Raw genomic sequence first — 20,617 nt, 5'->3', positions numbered from 1 at the left:
AGGTCCGGATGTTGATATTAAGCCACTTTTGGCCTGTTTTTACTATTATTGTTTTCTTTTGCTATTATTGTTTAGTTAATTGTGGCTATAAGCTGGTAATAAATCCCTCCCGAGTTGGGGTTAGGGGAAGCAGGTTGTGTCCCGAGCTACACATCTTGTGTGCCTTGTCTGCTCTGGGTAGGCAGTGAGTTCCTTACTTAATTAAATGGTCGCTTCCTCCTAGTGGCAGGGTGAAATTAAGTGTCGTTGGATTTATCCTCCATCGACAACATAGTAGGAAATTTGTGTTAATGGTAATTATGCTATGTTGTAATGGAGTTACATATCGAGTTATCTTCTATTATGTCACCGCTATGTCAAAGCAAATAGAGTACGTAGCTAGTTGAGCAATCTTTGCTAGTTGGTGCCTAATTGAATATATTTATTTGGTAGAGACTCCTGATAGTATTTTAGGACGTTCTCTAGATGCTTATTGTAATCAGGGGTTTAGGCTCATTGTCCCCCATTGTATTCGACAGTTTCATTAATCAAGGCTTGAAGACAGCCGCACCAACCTTTTATTTGAAAAAAGGAAAAAAAAAATTTGGATTCATCAGTCAAATTTGATAGGAGTTTTGCATATGCGAAATCCATGTCAGCTTTGCATCTGCTAAATTTTCCTTTTGAGCCTTCCATATATCATTTGGTAGACGAGCCTGAGTGTTTGTTTGTTTTTTTTTTTTTTTTTTTTGTGGAAGAGAAAAGTAAGTTACAAATAAAAGCCTTTAGGGCAACTACAGTTTAGAAGAGCCAAATTAAAGGCTGAAGAAGCTGTGCTTGGAATATTCTTGACCCAAATAACGCGAAAAGAGAGACCATGACCAGTAGAGCTTGAGTTATTAATGCATTCAATGTTATCACTTCACAATCTCCATACTATTCAAAGATGCCGCCCAAAGTTATAAATTCCTTCCAATTTTTCGTTAAATAATGATGCATCTGCCCTGAACACTACATATGGTGGTCAAGTTTTTGGTCCAAAATTTCTGACCGGGGACAAATACATATTTCCCCCTCTTGTTCCCATTCGAAATTCTTGTACGTTTTTGAGGTTTAGTGGGGACATCAATTGAGCTAAGGAGTGGATTGAGATTGAGAAAACACCCCTACGTACATAAATCAAGAAGTTGGCATTGCGAACAAAAAGTGAAATTTGATCCATGGGATGGTTTTGCAATCTACCCTAGTTAACGTCTGAGTGCCACTGTTATCTCTTATAAACTAGAAATACAAAAAACTTCATACACAAGAAACTTCATTAAATGTTTTACACAGCTTGAAGTTTTGGATTAAACAGTGCACAATTTCCTAGTCAAAACAGAAAACGTCTCTCTATATACTAGGAAACACACAAACAAATCTGGATATTAGCCATGACTTGTCTCCAATTCCCATGTTGCTTCCTCGATACCATGACACTGCCAGAACACTTTCACCAAGCGAATGTTCCTACCAGGAAGAATTTGTTCTTTTTTATTAACAATTCTAACCAGCTTCTCGTCATATATAGGATAGATCTTTGTGAATTGTCAAATCTTTCCTATCCAAAACAAGTGAAGCATCTTCATGGTTTTTCTTCAAAACAGAGATATGGAATCATCACGGACACCGTAGTTTAGGTGGAAGTGATACTCGATAAGAATGTTCACCAACTATCTCCCAACCCTCAAAAGGACCAGTAAACCGTGGAGTGAGTTTTGTGCCTCTGGAATACCTTTTAATTCCACAACAAGGTCAAATCTTAAAAACTTTATGTTTTGATGATGATCTCCTTCTTCGATTCACATTGCGTTTTGAACGACTTTGAGGAGTACTGGAAAGGCATGATCCAATCGCTGTGGATCTAGCACCAAAATAGAATAAAGAAAATGAAACATCATCCTTCAAACCTCAGATATAAATCAAAAGTGACATCAACCAAATTGTATGTCTACAAATAAACCTAATCGGCAAAAATAACAGTGAAACATATAAGTTTAAATTGATTAAAATCCCCAACCATATGTGATACAGCAGTTCGCTTATTACCTATTCCCTAAAAACTTGAGCTGTGTTAGGATATAGGCTAACAATTGTCTATGAATTTTAACATGTTTCACTTAAAAAAAAGAAAAAAGAGCTGGTTCAAGTTCAGAAGACCTCAGGATTACTAATTACATTGAACAAGTCACAAAGCAGAGAATCAATTGTCAGTTGATGCTTCTAAAAATGTAGGCCTACAATATTGAAAGAAAATGCAATTGATGCCTTTGAAAATCTCCTGCTTTCACATTTGAAATAGCTCAATTAGAATAGTGTATTTTGGACGAGTGAAAGTAGTATCACAATTTCACAACATACCGAACAGGGAAGTAACAATTGGAAGTAACAACATAGAAGTTGGAAGTAACAGCCTGTATGCAAGATTTAATGGTTTGAAATTACTAGCCACCTAAAAAGTTAAAGCATGTTGAAGGAAAATCAATTTTATGTGTGTGCCTTATCAAACTAGGAGTAGCAAGAGAAGGTTCTAGATATCCTAATCCAACTCGGATTAGTATTCCTTGTAACATTAGAACTAGTACTTTGTAATCCCTATATATAGGGCTCCTATTCTCAATAATATGACACACAATTCTCTCATCAATTCTCTCTCGAATCTCTTTTTACTTAAACACGTTATCAGCACGAGCCCTAACCTTGAGATCAAAAATCCAAAACCAGAAAATTATTCAACATCACCTTTTCACCGTTGCATCTAGCCTGTGCTAGACTAGCTGCTGGTGCCCACCTGCGCGCCCCTGCGCTGCACGCTGCCCCTACAGCCCTTACGCACCCGTGTGCCGCCTACTATCCCTGCAGCATCGCCGCACGCTTGCTGCCCCTGCAGCACAACAGGACGCTCGATCCTGTGCAGATCAGTCTGCTTGCAACCCCAAAAAAATCTTGATAGGGACCTCAGATCAAAATGCTTCCTTCATCAAAGTTGTTCGTCTCTGTCTCTTCTATCTAACCTCTGAATCTCAGCCTTATCGGAGTTTTTTTGAGACTTGTAGACCAATCGAAGTGAAAGATGTTCATAGGCAAATCTGCTCCGAATTTCAACCAAAAAAAAAAAAAATCCTTGAAAACCGCTGCTGCCACCTTCAAGCATCACTGCAGCAGCTCCTAGCCGACGCTAGCCTCATCTACGTGCCTGCCCCTGCAGCGCCTACGCGCCCCTGCGCACGCATCTGTCAGCCAGCTCCTCGGCTTACCTCGGCCAGACCTATATCGGTCACACAGCAGGGATTGAAAGATTGTTTGCAATCCCCAACCAGGATCGATAGCACGCCTACAATCCTACAAGCCTGCATCAATACGCGCGTGTATTGAGAATTTCAAATTCCGAAATTCATGAGTAAGTTTTCACTAGTAAGTTGTTCCTATTTTTGAAATTTAAATTTATTTTTATTTTTCCGGGGACTTACAAAATTTTTTCTTCTACATCCCACCTTTCTATAACGTGGGTTCGATTTGCTAAAAGCGGAATCGTGGGGATTCACGCTACATATGAACTAAGAGCGTTCGTAATCTTCGGACTAAAAGCGTCCGTGAGCATCGATTTTTACGAACTAAGAGCATTCGTAGGCTACGGACTAAGAGCGTTCGTAAGCATAAAAATCTGACCATATAAGCGTCATTGGTTTCAATCCATATCCAAAAATTTGGAAACTATCAACAAAGACAGTGGTTATTACTCTTTCTCACTAGGCGTACTCAAGAGTAATTGTGATGACTAGGAAAGGTTTGAACTGAGAGAACGGTCTTAAAAGTGAGCAACACTCCACCAAAATCTCGCCTTACCTTACCTGGTCACAACCAAATTGGAATTACCAAACGGATTGAGTAATTACTACTTGTCTAAAGCTTGATTATCCTTTTTGGATTAAATTTAGACACTTTGACGTAATCATTGGCTTTCATTGAAATAAAGTGTCGTTTTTGATTCAAACTTTATTCATTCAAGTATGTTTCCCGGAGAGCTAGAATGCCTCGTAGATAGTGCTACTACGCACACCATACTTCGAAATAGGCAGTTATTTCTTGAGATGACGCCTACTCGATCTTCAGTGACTGCGATGGCAGGGTCATCTAAATTGATTCATGGTCAAGGACCAGCTCAATTCTTGTTGCCACATGGCACAATCATTAATGTCACTGAAGCTCTCTATGCTCCTAGGGCAGGAAGAACCCTATTGAGCTTCAAAGATATAAGAGCCAATAGTTTTCATGTGGAAACACATTGTGAGAATGGACAAGAGTTCCTTTGCATCACCTCTAATGACTACGGACATAAACGAGTATTAGAGAAACTTATGTGTCGATCTAGTGGGTTGTATGCAACCACTATTCGAGTAATTGAATCCAATCATGTTATGAGAGATGATTTATGGGATTCTGACACATAGGCTTTGGCATAACCGTCTGGGACACCCAGGTCGTGATATGATGATTCGTATATTAAAGACTTCACAAGGACATCCATTTTTCAGAACGAAGAGAAGTAAAAACCAAAAATTGGTTCAAGGAGATGCATCTGCGCCTCACGACACCAAGACTGTGCAAGACCGGCCACTTAGGGTCGGCGCCGTCTACCCCCTACGGCAACAACATGGCACTGACGCCATGGATCATTGTTTGACTCCTCCTTCTACTTCTAAAGTCAATTGTGACTTCGGGGCTAAACCAAAATCCTCATTGGTTGTTTCTAAAGCCCATCATTCGTTCTGCAAAGCCTGCTCTTTAGCAAAATTAGGATCGAGACCATCCTATGCAAAGGACACCAAAGACAATATACCATTCTTGCAAAGAATCCAAGGTGATATTTGTGGACCTATTCAACCACCATGCGGACCATTTAGATATTTTATGGTGTTGGTTGATGCATCGACACGCTGGTCACATGTCATGCTATTGTCCACTAGGAACGCTGCATTTGCTAAACTCCTAGCCCAGATTATTAAATTAAGGGCTCACCACCCTGATCATCCTATTAAGTTTATAAGATTAGACAATGCTGGGGAGTTTACATCAAAGACTTTTGATGATTATTGCATGTCCATTGGGATTGAAGTTGAACATCCAGTTCCTCATGTTCACACCCAAAATGGTCTCGCAGAAGCCGCCATTAAACGACTACAAATGGTTGCTAGGGCATTGGTAATGCACACCAATCTCCCTATTTCTGCTTGGGGCTATGCAATATTGCATGCAGCTGCGCTTATTCGTCTAAGGCCCACTGCCACTCAACCCTTTTCTGCGTCCCAGATGGTGACTGGGTATGAGCCTGATGTCTCACACTTAAGCATATTTGGGTGTGCAGTTTATGTGCCAATTGCGCCGCCACAGCGCACCAAAATGGGTCCTCAATGACGATTAGGCATTTATGTTGGATATGATTCTCCAACGATTATCCGCTACATAGAACCCTTGACAGGCGATCTCTTTACCGCTAGATTTGCGGATTGTCACTTCGATGAGACAGTCTTCTCGTCGTTAGGGGGAGATAAGAACATAAATGTTCAACAGGAACGACAGGAATTGTCGTGGTCTGTCCCCACTCTGTCTCATCTTAATCCCCGAACCGCACAGCCCGAAATTGAAGTGCGGAGAATTCTCGATCTTCAGAACGTAGCAGAATTGATGCCTGATGCATTTTCTGATATCGCTAAAGTGACGAGATCACACATACCTGCTGCAAACGTGCCTGCAAGGATTGATGTCCCCAAAATTAGAGGACATGACGCCATCTCAAGGGCACCTGAGCATAGCGCCAACGTCCCCAGTGATGGTGACGTTGTGGCTAGGCCCATGGCTCCTGCCAGGAAGCGCGAGAGGCCCATAGGTTCGATGGATTCTCGCCCAAGAAAGAAAGTGAGTTTGGCCCAAAATAATCCATTAATCATCGATGTGAATAATCCATCTCATGAGAATATTCCGGATTATGGTTATGTCCAAGAGACATCATTGGGGGACGCTCCAATGTCAGAACCAACTCCAGAGAATAGAGAGATCTCCATAAATTACACTAGTGTACATGAGATGATGGATAGAAATTCTATGGCAATTGATGATGCATTTGCATATCATGTTGCAAAAGGAATCATAGAATATGATGATATCGAACCTCGCTTAGTCGAAGAATGTCAATGAAGAGCGGATTGGCCTAAATGGAAAGATGCGATCCAGGCTGAATTGGATTTACTAGCAAAGAGACAGGTATTTGGGCCAATAACGCAGACACCCCCAGATGTAAAGCCTGTTGGCCATAAATGGGTCTTTGTTAGAAAGCGTAATGAGAAAAACGAGGTGGTTAGATATAAAGCCCGCCTTGTGGCGCAAGGTTTCTCATAACGCCCTAGAATTGACTACGAGGAGACATATTCTCCCGTAATGGACGTTATAACGTTCCGCTACCTTGTCAGTTTGGTAGTCTCCGAAAAACTTGACATGCAGCTTATGGATGTGGTTACAGCATATCTTTATGGGGATCTAGATTCAGAGATATAAATGAAGGTTCCAGATGGACTTCAATTACCCAAATCAAGTGGCTCTAAACCACGGAGCGCATTTTCAATAAGATTAAAACGCTCACTATATGGATTAAAACAATCCGGACGAATGTGGTATAACCGTCTAAGTGACTACTTGATTGGGAAGGGATATATTAACAACGAAATATGCCCATGCGTGTTCATTAAAAGAACAAGTTCCGGATTTGCAGTCGTAACAGTTTATGTCGATGACATGAACTTAATTGGAACTCTAGATGAGTTAAAAGAAACTGCTAAATACTTGAAATCCGAATTTGAGATGAAAGATCTTGGGAAGACACGGTTTTGTCTCGGTTTAGAACTCGAGCACCGTAGTGATGGGATTTTGATCCATCAGTCTGCATATACTCAAAAAATCCTAAGGCGCTTTAATGAAGATAAAGAAAAGCCTGTGAGTACTCCCATGATCGGTCGTAGTCTTGAGCCTGGAAAAGATCCGTTTCGTCCAAAGGATGAGGACGAAGAAGCATTAGAGGCCGAAGTGCCCTATTTAAGTGCAATGGGCGCATTATTGTACTTAGCTCAATGCACAAGACCGGATATCTCATTCGCAGTGAACTTGTTAGCTAGACATAGCTATGCGCCAACACGCCGCCATTGGATTGGTGTAAAGACAATCTTTCGATACCTGAGAGGTACGATTGATATGGGCCTATTTTATCCCTACAGAGAGAAGAGGAATGACAAAAGAATGGGATCGGACCCCATTAGGCATGAAACCGCCGTCCACCACAACCACATGGCCGGTCATATTGCCGCCAACGCCTCCACCACCACCAAGGTGGCCGGCCTCACTCTGTCCCCCTCCATCAAAACGACAATGATGTTTTGATGGGTTTTGCTGATGCAGGGTACCTCTCTGACCCTCATAAAGGTCACTCCCAAACGGGTTATGTCTTTACCATGGGAAGCACTGCGATATCTTGGAGGTCTACAAAACAGACCCTTGTTGCTACTTCCTCAAATCATGCAGAGATTATTGCTCTACATGAAGCTGTGCGTGAATGCATATGGCTAAGGTCTGTAATTAGACATATTCAAGGAAGTTGTGGTCTGAAGTCTACCACAGATGAACCTACATGCATTTATGAGGATAATACAGCTTGTATTGAACAAATGAAATTAGGTTTCATCAAGGGCGACAACACCAAGCATATATCGCCTAAGTTCTTCTATAATCAGCAACAACAATCACTTCTAAAGATTGAAGTGAATCAAATCCGATCAAAGGATAATGTAGCGGACTTATTCACTAAGTCGTTACCTAAATCCACCTTCGAGAAACATGTGAAGAGCATCGGATTGAGAAAGTTATCCGAACTCCCATGATTGTGGCAATCAGGGGGAGATATCGACATCAGGGGGAGTTATAATGTCTACATGTTCGATCTCGAAGATTAGAGGACGTGTTGTGCTCTTTTTGTCCTTCGACCAGGGTTATTTTTGTCCCACAGGGTTTTTGTTACCTGGCAAGGTTTTTAACGAGGCAACGGATGAAGCGTCACCACCAAGTTTGAGCAGGACAAGGGGGAGTGTTGAAGGAAAATCAGTTTTATGTGTGTGCCTTATCAAATTAGGAGTAGCAATAGGAGAAGGTTCTAGATATCCTAATCCAACTCGGATTAGTATTCCTTGTAACATTAGAACTAGTACTTTGTAATCCCTATATATAGGGCTCCTATTCTCAATAATATGACACACAATTCTCTCTCGAATCTCTTTTACTTAAACAAAGCAAATGTATTTGTTGCTAAGAAAATGTATGTAACACAAAATAATTGACCCCTATTTGACGAGACCAATTACAACTTATAGCATCATATACGTTTATTTTTCTTAAAAAGTAATTATATGCAGACTAACAGACTTCCTAAATGCATGTCAGGATAGATAGTTATGTCTCACATGTTAGCGGAAGTAGATGCTTCTGGCTTATCTGCTAGATTTAGTGATGATAATGGTTTTGAAAAGAACTCCACAGGGTCAGCTTCAAGGCAAGTGCTGAAATCCTTCACTTTGTCTTCAGCCTTTATTTTCCATAACCATCTTTCGTTTTTATTGACATTGCTTTTCGGACGCATAATCGGTGTTACTACTTTTGCTGTCTCCCTATCAAAAGCAAGTGGTACATTAGCTCACATATATATAGTATATAGTGGGGGACTGAGGGATCATTTTTTTTTGGTAACTTAAGGGATCGTTTATTAGACATACTTTTCGATCACTTATCCATATCTCAACCGTTCAGTTTTTAGGTCCTAATATATAGATCACGTCTGCAAATTTTTAGCCAAATTGATGATCGTTATGTATAGCAATAGAGTTATGTATCATTTAGTTCAAATTTACTTTTATTCGATTATTCAAAAACTAATTGACTTCCAAAAAAAAAAAAAATTGGAATATATGCTCACCCATATGTTGAAGTTGCTGTTTCTCGATTAGTTGTTATGCTGAAAGAAGACAATGGTTTTGAAAGGAACTCCTCATGATCAGCTATAGGAAAATTTCTGAAAACCACTGGCCATCTCATTGGAACAACAGTATCCCTAAAGAAAATGATACATGATTTAAACAAAGGACAAAAGGTAGTTTTAGTACTCATATATGCTCCATAGACAACTGAAATTTCTCTTACCCAGATTGATGGAATAAAAGTTCCATGGAATAACAAATGAATGAAAAGAAAAAATTTAAAACATCGATCACATACCTGTCAATGCATTTGTGCCTGCAGCGGTTCATCTTATCCACTGTAAAATTTCCGAAAACAATGTCAAGACGCTTTGCTAGTTCTGGTATATGAGAAAATGGCAAAATATCCCAAAACTTCATAACTTGGACGTAATGTGCATTCTCCTGGAGAATATCTACAGTCCAACTGAGATTCAAGCACCCTTTGATTTTATACTTTTCTAACAGCTGAGCAGAAGTCCCATCATACACTAAATTTCCTTTATCCTTGTGAGGTCGGCGCCATCCACTCGAAAGCTTGGTTAATAACGCGAGTACTTCCCGAAGAATCACAATGTCTTTAATTTTAGTTATGGAGTTCCGGAAGTCATCAGTGAAGCAAACCTATAGGGGAAAGAAAGGAGAAATAATTATATGTCGTGCAACTATAGAAGAGGAATATATTTATTTTTTTGGCAATCTGATGAGGAATATTTCAGCAAATGAACAGCATACTACATTTTATTATAGAATACACAGATGAATTCCATTTAGTTATGTAACTCCCCATTAATCTATCCTGTTTACTTAACAATTTTCTCCCTCAAAAAAGTTCTGATTGTTGTATGCTATGACAATGTCAAGTTTACAATAGGGAAAGATTTGTGAAACTAGCAGCACACCTTCCATATAGCGTTTTTGAACAGCATAGAGTCGATATGAAGCAGAGAATGAAGTTGGTCAAGCTCCAGCAGGGCAGCTGTAATAGCCTGGGCCAAGTTGCTGTCTTCATCAGCATTATAAAAACAGTTCCGTTTCTTGGCATCAAGGACTAGCTTCTTCCAAACAGTCACTAGTAATCAAAGTTGACGCATTCCCCAATATCCAAAGGCAATACCTACAGAAACAATTGCAGAAATCAGACATGTCCGAGATGTATCATTTAGGACAACCACAATGAAATTTTATAGAAAGTACCTTGCACGTGTTAAGGCAACATTTGCTCTTTGCCGGTTTGACAAGAAACCAACTGACCCCTTCCCATTACATCGGACAGTAGATATAATTATCACATCTTCTTCACCACCTTGGAACCCATCAACAGATCGCACACTTACGGAGAATCCAGTATCACAAGTTTCAGTATATTTTCTGAGTATCTCTTGAATTGCATAAACTTGAGCCTTGTATGGTGATATGACCCCAATACTAACTTTCTTCTTTGTTCCAATAAATTCTGTGGCAAAAAAGAAAAAGTAAAACCCAATTTTTAGGTCTTTGCAATGTATCACATAAATATAAGCATCGACCAACTTACTACAATAATTACCTTTATAAAGGCTTGCTACTATCCCAGAGACTACAACAACCTCCACCATATTTTTCCGACTAAATCTGTGATCAAATTCTTCATTTCCATCGGCTACATTTATGAAGGAATAGGATTGGTACATTTTTCCCTTGAGGAAGCACCTCTCATAGCTTCTTTCTTTGACATTTGGACCATCTACTACCTGGTTGTTGTAGAACTCCCTTTTTAGAAATAAACTGATGGATGGATGCATCCTGTACTGGACATTGAGTAGGTGCTTCTTGTGTCCCAACTTTGTCAGCCTTCCAAACAAACTTCTTCCAAAATCAGCACTAGCTGCAATCTAGTAATTTATCACATTTATTAAGATGCTGTCAATGTAAACACCTATCATACTTTGAAACGAATGGAAATATGCAAAGGATAAAGAAAACCTCGCTTTGGACCATGGCAGGGGGTTGCCTCTCATCTCCTACAAGGATAGCATGGTGGAGACCAGATAGTTGTAAAGGAATTGCTGATTCACATTCTTTAAGCTGAGCAGCTTCATCAATGACCAACAATTCCAAAGGTCTTGTTCCTGCTACATCATGCAATTTGGAAGAAGTTGATGCAGTACAGAATATTAAGCAAGCATTTTCTAGGCAGAAGTTCATTAATGCATATTTGTTAATAGGAACAGAGAATTCCATTGGAAGTGACTTTAATGTGTTTGTACACTCTGTTCTCAACTGCGGAAGGCAACCAACAATGCTTCCTGGAACTTTGGAATCTTTGAGGACTAACTTCAACCCTTCATTAGCAACAACAGTAGTATGCAATGAAGATTCAATAGACTTAAGCAAACCCAAAGCTCTGACCATGTCCTTCACCACTTTAAGTGAAATGCAAGAAGTTGGTAAGTGGGTGTACAAACCTACCATACAAATCTTTAGCTCCTGACTGATTGAATCAAATTCATTCTTTACAAACTCCTCTTATGTCAAAGGATAATCCTCATCTCCATTATGTTTTCGATTATCCTCCTCATTTTTTTGTGCATTCTGTTTCTGCTTTTCAGCTCTCTTTTCCAAATACAAAGAATATTGTTCCTCAGGATCATCAAGTAAATGTATCATTGATTCTAACAAATGTTTCCACCCAGATAAAGGGACCAAACACTTGATGAGAATTTTAACACGATGATCAAGAAATATATCACGAAGATCATCATTATTGTCAATCTTCATTTGCTTCTTGTTACCAAAGAGAACTATATCTCCTAGTCCATACCTGCCATACTCGAGTGACTGGTTAACCAATCTCCGGAGTCTTGCTGCTACTTCTAGCACCGCAATATTGGTGGGAGCACATGTGAGAGTTCTGCACTTTAACTGAAAGAGAGCAAAGAGTGTCAGACTCATTGTCTTCGTCTTGCCAGTACCAGGAGGACCCCATATTAATTTTACGGAATTCTGGTGATGGCATTGAGTCAAACTGATACAGTTCAAAACTGCAGCTTCTTGGGATTCATTTAGATTTTGAGAGCAAATTGTAGGCCATATAGCAGAAATGCCAGCATTGCATTTTTCTTTGGAGAAGCAAACTGAACAAGAATCCCCATCCTGTAAGGGAAAAAAAAAAGAAGATAAATATGTTGACAGTGCGAAAAGTATAGACAAATTAATTGACGAGGGAAATTTAGATGAGTCTCCAAATATAAATATATACATATGACTTGGGTTGCAGAACTTTGTTAATGATATTTGTATTTCCCTCTGATTTCAAAGCCTTCCATACACGGAGATTTGTTGTCAAGTTCATAAGATAGACAGCAAAAAGTGTCTCTCTCTTGCTCTTATGCATGTCTGGTTCTCCATAGTTGATAGGCTTCGATGATAGTATTTTGAACTGGAGATCATCAGGAAATTCTTCAATATCATTTGCTTTATCAACATAAGCAATTAGATAGAACCTTGGAGGCCTGTTCAAATCATCAATGCATTTTGGTCTAACATTAGTCAAGGCAATGATATCTCCAACCTGTGGCTCATACATCAGTCCTTTGTGATTCTCATCAGTTTCTGTATCTCTCTGATATTTTACATCGTAAAGCAAGTCACCAGGAGTTCCATCTGAATCTTCGATTGTCAGAATTTCACAAATTCGATAGTAAATCAGCATGAGTTTCCTCAACAAGTGAAGGAATGAATGATTTCTTGTAACTCGTCAATGTCACAAATGTGTCGGGGATCCTCTGCACCTGTTAAGTGAACAAAGGAAAGAAATAAATTGACCAAAAGATAAGCACTTCAAAGTTCAAAGTTCAAACTAATTCAGTCAATCCAATGCCACTAGTGGATTGACTCAAAATGCAGAGCCAATATTATTGGAAGTGCTGTCAATGTAGAATCAAACTTACCTTACTGTGGCATTGGATTGACTCAAAATGCAGAGCCAATATTATTGGAAGTGCTGTCAATGTAGAATCAAACTTACCTTACTATAAATGCAGAGCTAATAAACTATTTTATTAGGGAAATCTGAAAATTACTTTGCTATATCAATATGACCTTTTCTGCAACCATTTTGATTGTAGACTTCAACTAAATCTTACTAATAGAGGAAAAAAAAAAACGCTGAAAGTTTTGACACATTCTCTTTTACAATAATGAAAGCATACATTTGCAATACAGAACAAACAAAGAACTCAAATTTTAACCCAAGCTAGGATACCATGAAAGGAAGGAAAAGAATTAGCATTAGTATTTGTAGTTTCTCAGTAGTTGATGCTAAACAAGTTAAGACAGCTACTTTTCTTTTTGAGAACTGGGCCTTAAGCAAGAAGAAGTACTTGTAAATTGTAATAAAAACATGAAGGAAATTACGCAGACAAACCTGATTTCTGTAAAGGTTTTCATTGAGAACATCCCTTATAGACCAAGAGAATACCAAATCCACAAGGCTTCTTGTCTCTGGAACTTGTTCCTGTTTCACCTTACTCTTCATCCCCATTACTACTCTTTAGTCTCTTACTCAATGACTCACTTCTTGATCCTACTTGATCATGAAGACAAAACAAGATTGTCACCCGCTCGATGAACCCTTTTCATAAGATCAAGAAGGCATTGGAAGATGAAGAGAGCACAGTGAAAGTCCTTTTGCTTTTTCCATTTCGTAAAAAGAGAATGTGTAAACCGAAGAGGCGCGCTTATATAACTCGAGAAAAGAAAACGACAGAGACTCAGCTTATTAAGGAATCCAAATTAAATGAGAATTAAAGTCACAGATTCGAAAAAGATGGTTTGTATTCGTTTTCTTTTCCTCTCTCAAGGGGTAAGGGTTTCTTATCAAGTAAGAGTTCCAATAAAAATCAGATTCAAGAAAGATGGTTTACTTTATATTCTTTTTCTTTTTCTCTCTCAAGATTTCTTATCGAGTAAGAGTTCCGATAAACATTAAAAAAATTACCCCTTTAGAGAGGGAAAAAAAGAAACTATCTTAAGGGAGAGTTGTTAGTATGAGAATTTTATGTGTTGTCATTCTCTTATAGTCTTAGGCATAGATTAGAAGTTAGGAATATGCGAGTGTTTGAGGTGAAAACTAAAGCTATTAGAATACAAGATCAAGATCCAATTGATCTTTGTAAAGCTCTTAAAGGTAAATCATTCATTGGATATCATAGCATCTTTATTTCTTGATTGTATGTTTGGGGATTAATATCCCTGTTAATCTGAGTGGTGTCAACGCATATATAATTATTGTCAACTTTCTAGAATTCTAGGGAGGGTCTTGGTAATCAAGATCAACTACCAATTACTAATTTTTTGGGAGTCCGGCGACCAGTGACCGGAGTCTGAGGAAGTCTCTCTCTCTCTAAGTGACAAAGAGAGAGAGGGCAAAATTTTCCCAAAAATAAACAAAAATTAATTAAAAAAATAACTTAATATTAGGGCAAAAAATATGTAATTTGTTGGGTAACTGGGCAATCTTATAAGATGTTCGGATAAATGGGGTTAGTGTAGCTCAAATTTGGGTAAATGAATATTTTCCCAAAAAAACAAAGCCCTGAAGGACAAGATTGGCTGGTTCCAGGACAAGTGTTCCTTGCTGACTGACTGTACTGCTCTGCCTTCAAGCTCCGTCCTCTGTCCTTTTCACCTTCAACTCCGACGACCTGTAACACACAAGAGACACATACAAACACACACAATCAGATCTCCAAGACCATTGAAACAAAGAAGTCTCACAGTCAAATCTCAATCTAAAGAGGGACGGCGAGTTTTTACACGATCGAAACATCGTGATGGCGGACCTCGCGCCGGAGCTCCTCGTCAACCATAAATGCCCGGTCGTCGTCGCCGCGCGATTCGGTGTAGTTTTGATGCGAAATGACGAAGCAGCGTTTGAAGTCGTCTATTGGATCTACACCATCACCGATGTATCACCTCCATCGACATCATCGTTGGCCTCGTCTCGCTGCAGGCCATCTAGACTAGAAACCAGAGCTGAAGGCTGTGCGCTGGTTTGAGAGAGAGAGAGAGAGAGAGAGAGAGAGGGGCATTTGTAATATATTAATTAGATCGAGGGTAAAATTATCATTTTACCTTTAATTGTGTTAGTAGGAATAAAATTTTGTTGCTGGGGTAAGCGGGATAGTTTTAGTCTATTTTAGTGCTTTGGGTCAAGGACCTTTTTTTTTTCTTTTTCTTTTTAAGGTCCGAGAACCTGGCGGCCTAGAATGTCTATTTTTCACAACAAAACCCTTCCGTAGGATCGACCCCATTAATATCCATATCCAACAAAACTAGGTCATTACCGGTTTGGCATCTAATCCTCCAGTCACTACTACACCACCTCCTTCTAATCATGGTACTCAATACTAATGGACGATAAAAGTCAATACAGGTCACCTAGGAAGTGAATCTCCATATCCAACAAAATTAGGTCACCTACTGCATTTTTATTAAGGGACAATAGATGTTTTGAATTGATGTAACGTTCTCATTTTTTCCTTAATTAAAGTTTTATTTGTCTAATTTTACGGAGAATAGTTCCCATTCCGGCGACCGAAAGTTTTATTGGGGGGCAATAGACATCTATTTGGGGGAAATACAGGTTTATTCAGGGGGCAATTGTGAGACCCCAGAAAAATGTATCGAGCTTAGTTGATCGTGCGAGGAATTTTTTAACGATCTCGATAATCATCTAAGTGCTCGAGGAAACTTTCAGAAATTTTTACAAAGTGAAATCCTCGATTTAAGAGTTGGACGATAAAGTACACGACACGGCGAGTTTGTGGAAATAGCAAACTCATCTTCCGGATACCCGAGCTATTTATAGCCATTTTCCGAAGTTGTGGAATTTTAGAAACTAAATCAAGAAATAGAAAATAGGTGAAGCAATCCCAGCCATCCATCATTCCATCAATTGATCAGAAGGGTTGGATATTAAGAAGAGGAGGCTTATATAGCTGCTGGACCAGATCAGGTGATCTGGGAGATGCGCGAGAAAGAGAGCGAGCTAGGAGTTCCCAGACCCGGACGCCACCGACCCGAGAAGGAAACCCTGTGGCGACCCGAATGGGTATACCATAGCGCCGTAAATATTAAGCCAATAGGAGCTCGATACGTCGTAGACGTACCGTACACCTACCAACTTAATACTACAAGGCCTTTAGAAAATGCAATTTTTTGAAAATAGGAGACCAAGAAAACTTTTGAGAAAGGATTTTAAATCAACAACCCAATATTCAAATTAACAAGTCTGGAAATGCTTCAAAATAAAGTGGGCAAGTGCACTGTGATGCCTTAGGGCTTACATCATAACCAAAATGAAAGGAGTTCAACAATAACAATAAAACAAAGGGGGTGAGGCGCGCTCCCAGGTAGGCGGACCTCACAGAGTTCAACATTGAAAGAGAAAAGAGTAAACCGATAAAGTACCAACAGGGAAGAACTTCAAGCAATAGGAACAGCAACACACGGACTTGGCCAACGACCCACTTCTAATCCAAATCGTCCGAAATGACCTCGTTGTAACCTGAAATGTAGGGGTGAGCATTTCGTCCTCGCTAGCCCAATAGGGGCCGACCCAACCTTAGTTAGGTTTGAAAACTAATAGGTAAAACATAGCTACTAGAATATAGGTTGCGCGCATTTGTAAAATCGAGTAAAACAAATGCAAACAAAAACAATCATAGTTGTTTCGTTTCAGGAAATCATATGCAGCATGCTTCACACAACTTGGAGCTCCGAGATACTTACCTGCCGGCTAAAACTAAAATAAATCGGTGACCGACCTGGTTCGTCATCCTTCTAGAACCAGCCAACTACTCTGTAGTTCTTGTGACTGCAAGTAGCGAAAGTGTCCATTTCCTGGCTCTGAGTCTCCTATGACTGGTTCACTGTCTGTAAAAATAGGAGCACAGCCCCCTCCCGAGGTTCACGGTTATCGACACCATGGGATCCCTAGGAATCTACGCATCTAGGTCCCATTCACTTTCAGGTCACAAACACAAACATACAAAGGGTACAGTATCTCAACATGCAAGTCTAGCCTCGGTTTTCACAATCAACAACCAAAAAGTATCACAGGTATCACGAGGCATCGACTAATGAACAACCAAAAAGTACTTGCAGGCAACATAATATTATACTAGAGCATTCCACATATGTCGAAAAGCCTCTAACAAGGAAGAGACAGCTCACCCTACCTGAAAAATGCAGGTGTATTCCACACTTTGATGCTTCCCGCTCAAGCTTCCTTAACGATCGTGTTTCCTGAACCATTACTTAGTTGGTAAGTAATTATCCAGGTAAACATCGTGATCAACTTTAAGTAATCACGCACACTAAATCCTTTTATTTCAACAAGACCATTTATTAGTTCTTTCAACTTTTACCAATTTGGGAAACTAACTTCTTTCTTAAAAAGGAAAAACGTCTTTATCGCTCCGCTAAACTATCGCCAACCTGAGCGACCAAAGTCGAGTCGATCATCTCGTGTTATGAGGTCGGTCAACCTTGGTCAACTCTCGGAGTTGACTTTTGATCTTGACTTTAACTTCTGACTTTTGACCAAATACCCTTTATTTACCATTTTTTTCTTATTTATTAAAAATAAATAAGTAAATAATTATAAATAAAGTCTTACTTTTACTTTTACCCATTTACTCCTCCTTTTTCACCTTTTTATTTTTACCGTGATTTTCACTTCCACACTTTCACTTTTACCTTTTTACCTCTATTTTTACTGAATTTACCTTTACTTTCACCTTCTTCACCTTTTTACCATTTTACCACGGTAAAACTCATTTAATCCAACTTTTGCTCCATTTTCTTTATTTTCTTTTTCTTCCAAAATAAACACATTTCTTTTCTTCTTCCTTTTCTTTTTCTTTTGGCCAAAATCACACAACAACAATCACCAAAATTCTCAACACAAAATCCCAACACTTAGAAAACTAGACTAATAGAATCCTACTAAATAAACCATCTTCAAATATCTAATTTTCACCATTTTTCCAACAACAACAAATCAAAATCAAAATCAACCAAATAAATTCCAAAAATTCTAGGGTTTGTCCAAAACCCATTCCTTACCCTTTCTTCTTCAAAACTCACGGCCAAATCCTCCTCCTTGGCCTTCTTCACCTACAAATCCGTCCAACATCAATATCACAACCAAAAATCTCGAAACAAGGTTGCATGGGTAGATCCTTACCACAAATCCTTGCCAAACCCGTAGCCTAGCTTCATGGTTTAAGGAGAAATCGGGTTCATGCACCAAAAATTAAAATGGAAATCAAACACTCGGATTGAGGAAGAAATAGGTATAGATCGGATAAATAGAGGCTAGATTAGGAGTGATATTACCTTGATTTGAGCTTGGAAAGAGGAAATCACAAAAAGTCCCAATTTAGCTTCAGGTTCTAGGGTTTTTGGAGGGTTGGATGGCCAAATTTCTTGATTTCGGTTGGAGAAATGGAAAGAGGGGAGGAAGAGGAGAAAATTTGGAAATTTTGGTTGAGATCCGGGTTCCGGCGACGGCGGCAGCGGCGGTGGCGGCGATTTCTGGCGAGAGGTTAGAGAGAGAGAGGAAAGGGAGAAAATGAGGTGGAGTGGCTAGGGTTTCGAGAATGAGATGCTTAAATACCTCTCCCATTAATGAATGTGAAAAGTCCAGTCTGCCCCTCCTTTTGGGCCAAGTGGGCTTGGGCTGCTCCATTTTATTTTTCTCTTAATTTCCCTTAAGCCCAATCCGAAAATACATCTTCAAACATCCTTATTTCTCCGACACTTCACCGAATCCTTTTGGGAAAATTTACCGGGCTTGTCCTAAGCCTCGATACTTTAAAAATAGTTTCCTAAACCCAAATTGGATTTTTTTTTTCTAAATTCTTGATCCTTTAAAATGGCCTCAAAGTCTTAACCTATGCGCGAATACTTGTGTACCTTACGAATATGTAGTTTCATACGCTATACGACAAATTAAAATAAACAAGAAAAAGTACGGGGGTCTACAAATCCGGCCGCCACTCCACCGTCTGGCCACTCCACGACTGCGCGCGGGCACCCACTAATTCATCTCTACTTCGCCTACGTCCCTGTGTCCTTGGATCATCCAAGCACTGAAAGGAGAAGAAAACCCGACGACGAGAAGCCCGAACCGTCACCGGCAACCTCTGCAATTTCCGGCGCCTCCGGCCACCATCTGGGCCGTCTGTGGTATAAAACCTCTTCTCCTTGTCATGCTCTTCAAGTATGTGTAATTAGTTTTCAATTTGGATTGAGTTTTGATTGGGTTGCGTTCTGGGTTAGTCTAGGGTTGTTGCACTTCCTCGACACCGGCAGCTTTCCGGGCTCTTCCCGGCTTCGTTTTGGCTTGGTTGCATCTATAGGAGGAAGCTGACCACAAATGAGAGTACGAAGCTTCGAAGAGTACTGGGTTGTGGACGTTGAGGCCTGGATACTAGTTCATCTTCGGCAGTGAAGCTGGGAAACTGGGTTTGGATCAATAGGCTTTGTTCTGGGAACTGAGGTTGGCTTGATCAAAGTCAATTTTTGCATTCTAAGGTATAATCTCGAACTTGGATTCCCTTTTTTTCTTGTGTTAGTGATCGGAAGCTGTGGAATTGTCCATATTGAGTTTGGTTGGTATTGTGAAATTAAAGACTTGTTATCGGATTTGTTATGTTCTCTTGATCATAGTGTTTTGAGTTGTTGCGAGTAAATTTGGGAATGGATATTTGAATTGAGATTTTGGACTGACATTGGCTGCTTGCGTTGCATGTCTGTTGTTATGCTGGAAAATTTGGTTGTGAAATAATTGGAAAATGGACAAGTTATGATTTTGGGTGTCCTTAGAAGTTTTGGGCACACCCTGTATAAGAATTAGAAAGTTTTGGCTGTCCATAGTAATTTCCATTGAATTACTATGCGACAAGATACAAAATGGAAGTAAAAGACCAGGTGTAAGGGGATTGGGATAAATTGTTGATGAAATTGGAAACATGTTCTATGCGTGTGCATATGTTAAATTGATAGAAAGTGAAAGAAATTAATATATGGTTGATCGGTACTGTAATTTCAAGTGAATGTTCGATTATTTAAGTTCATTGTTGAACCTACTACGATTGGTCACACCTTAGTCAATCCTGGTCAAACCTGGAAAGGTTGGCTTTAAATATTTGTTCGACGGATCATTAACGTTAATTATGTCAGAATCTAGGTTTTCCAATTACCCGAGGAACGGAAGATTCGTGAATCTCGGACAACGTAAAAGGTTAAAGCATCGGAATTCAGGTAGAAGACTCGGGACTCATTCGGTTAGTTGTTTTCAGTTTTGAATTAAATGTTTATGCATATTTGAGTTGCATGGTTTGGTTATTGATGGCTTGAGAGTGAGTGGAACATAGCAATTCCTTGGGCTTCGATCCCCTAAACCTCCGGAGGGGCCGTATGAACGGAATGGTTTCTGACATCCTTTGAGGTGTGGCACTATTTCTAGGTGATATGGTGTAAGTGGACACTCTCAC

General features: G+C 39.6%; 1 pseudogene; it reads right to left on the bottom strand.

The window, feature by feature from the left end:
- Nucleotides 1-1,891: 1,891 nt before the first annotated feature.
- LOC112195321 lies at nt 1,892-13,775 on the bottom strand (annotated as a pseudogene).
- Between the last annotated feature and the right edge of the window lie 6,842 nt (nt 13,776-20,617).

Source organism: Rosa chinensis, chromosome 3 (assembly GCF_002994745.2).
Source record: "Rosa chinensis cultivar Old Blush chromosome 3, RchiOBHm-V2, whole genome shotgun sequence".
NCBI classification, from domain to species: domain Eukaryota; kingdom Viridiplantae; phylum Streptophyta; class Magnoliopsida; order Rosales; family Rosaceae; genus Rosa; species Rosa chinensis.
This window is presented reverse-complemented; position numbering and strand designations above follow the sequence as displayed.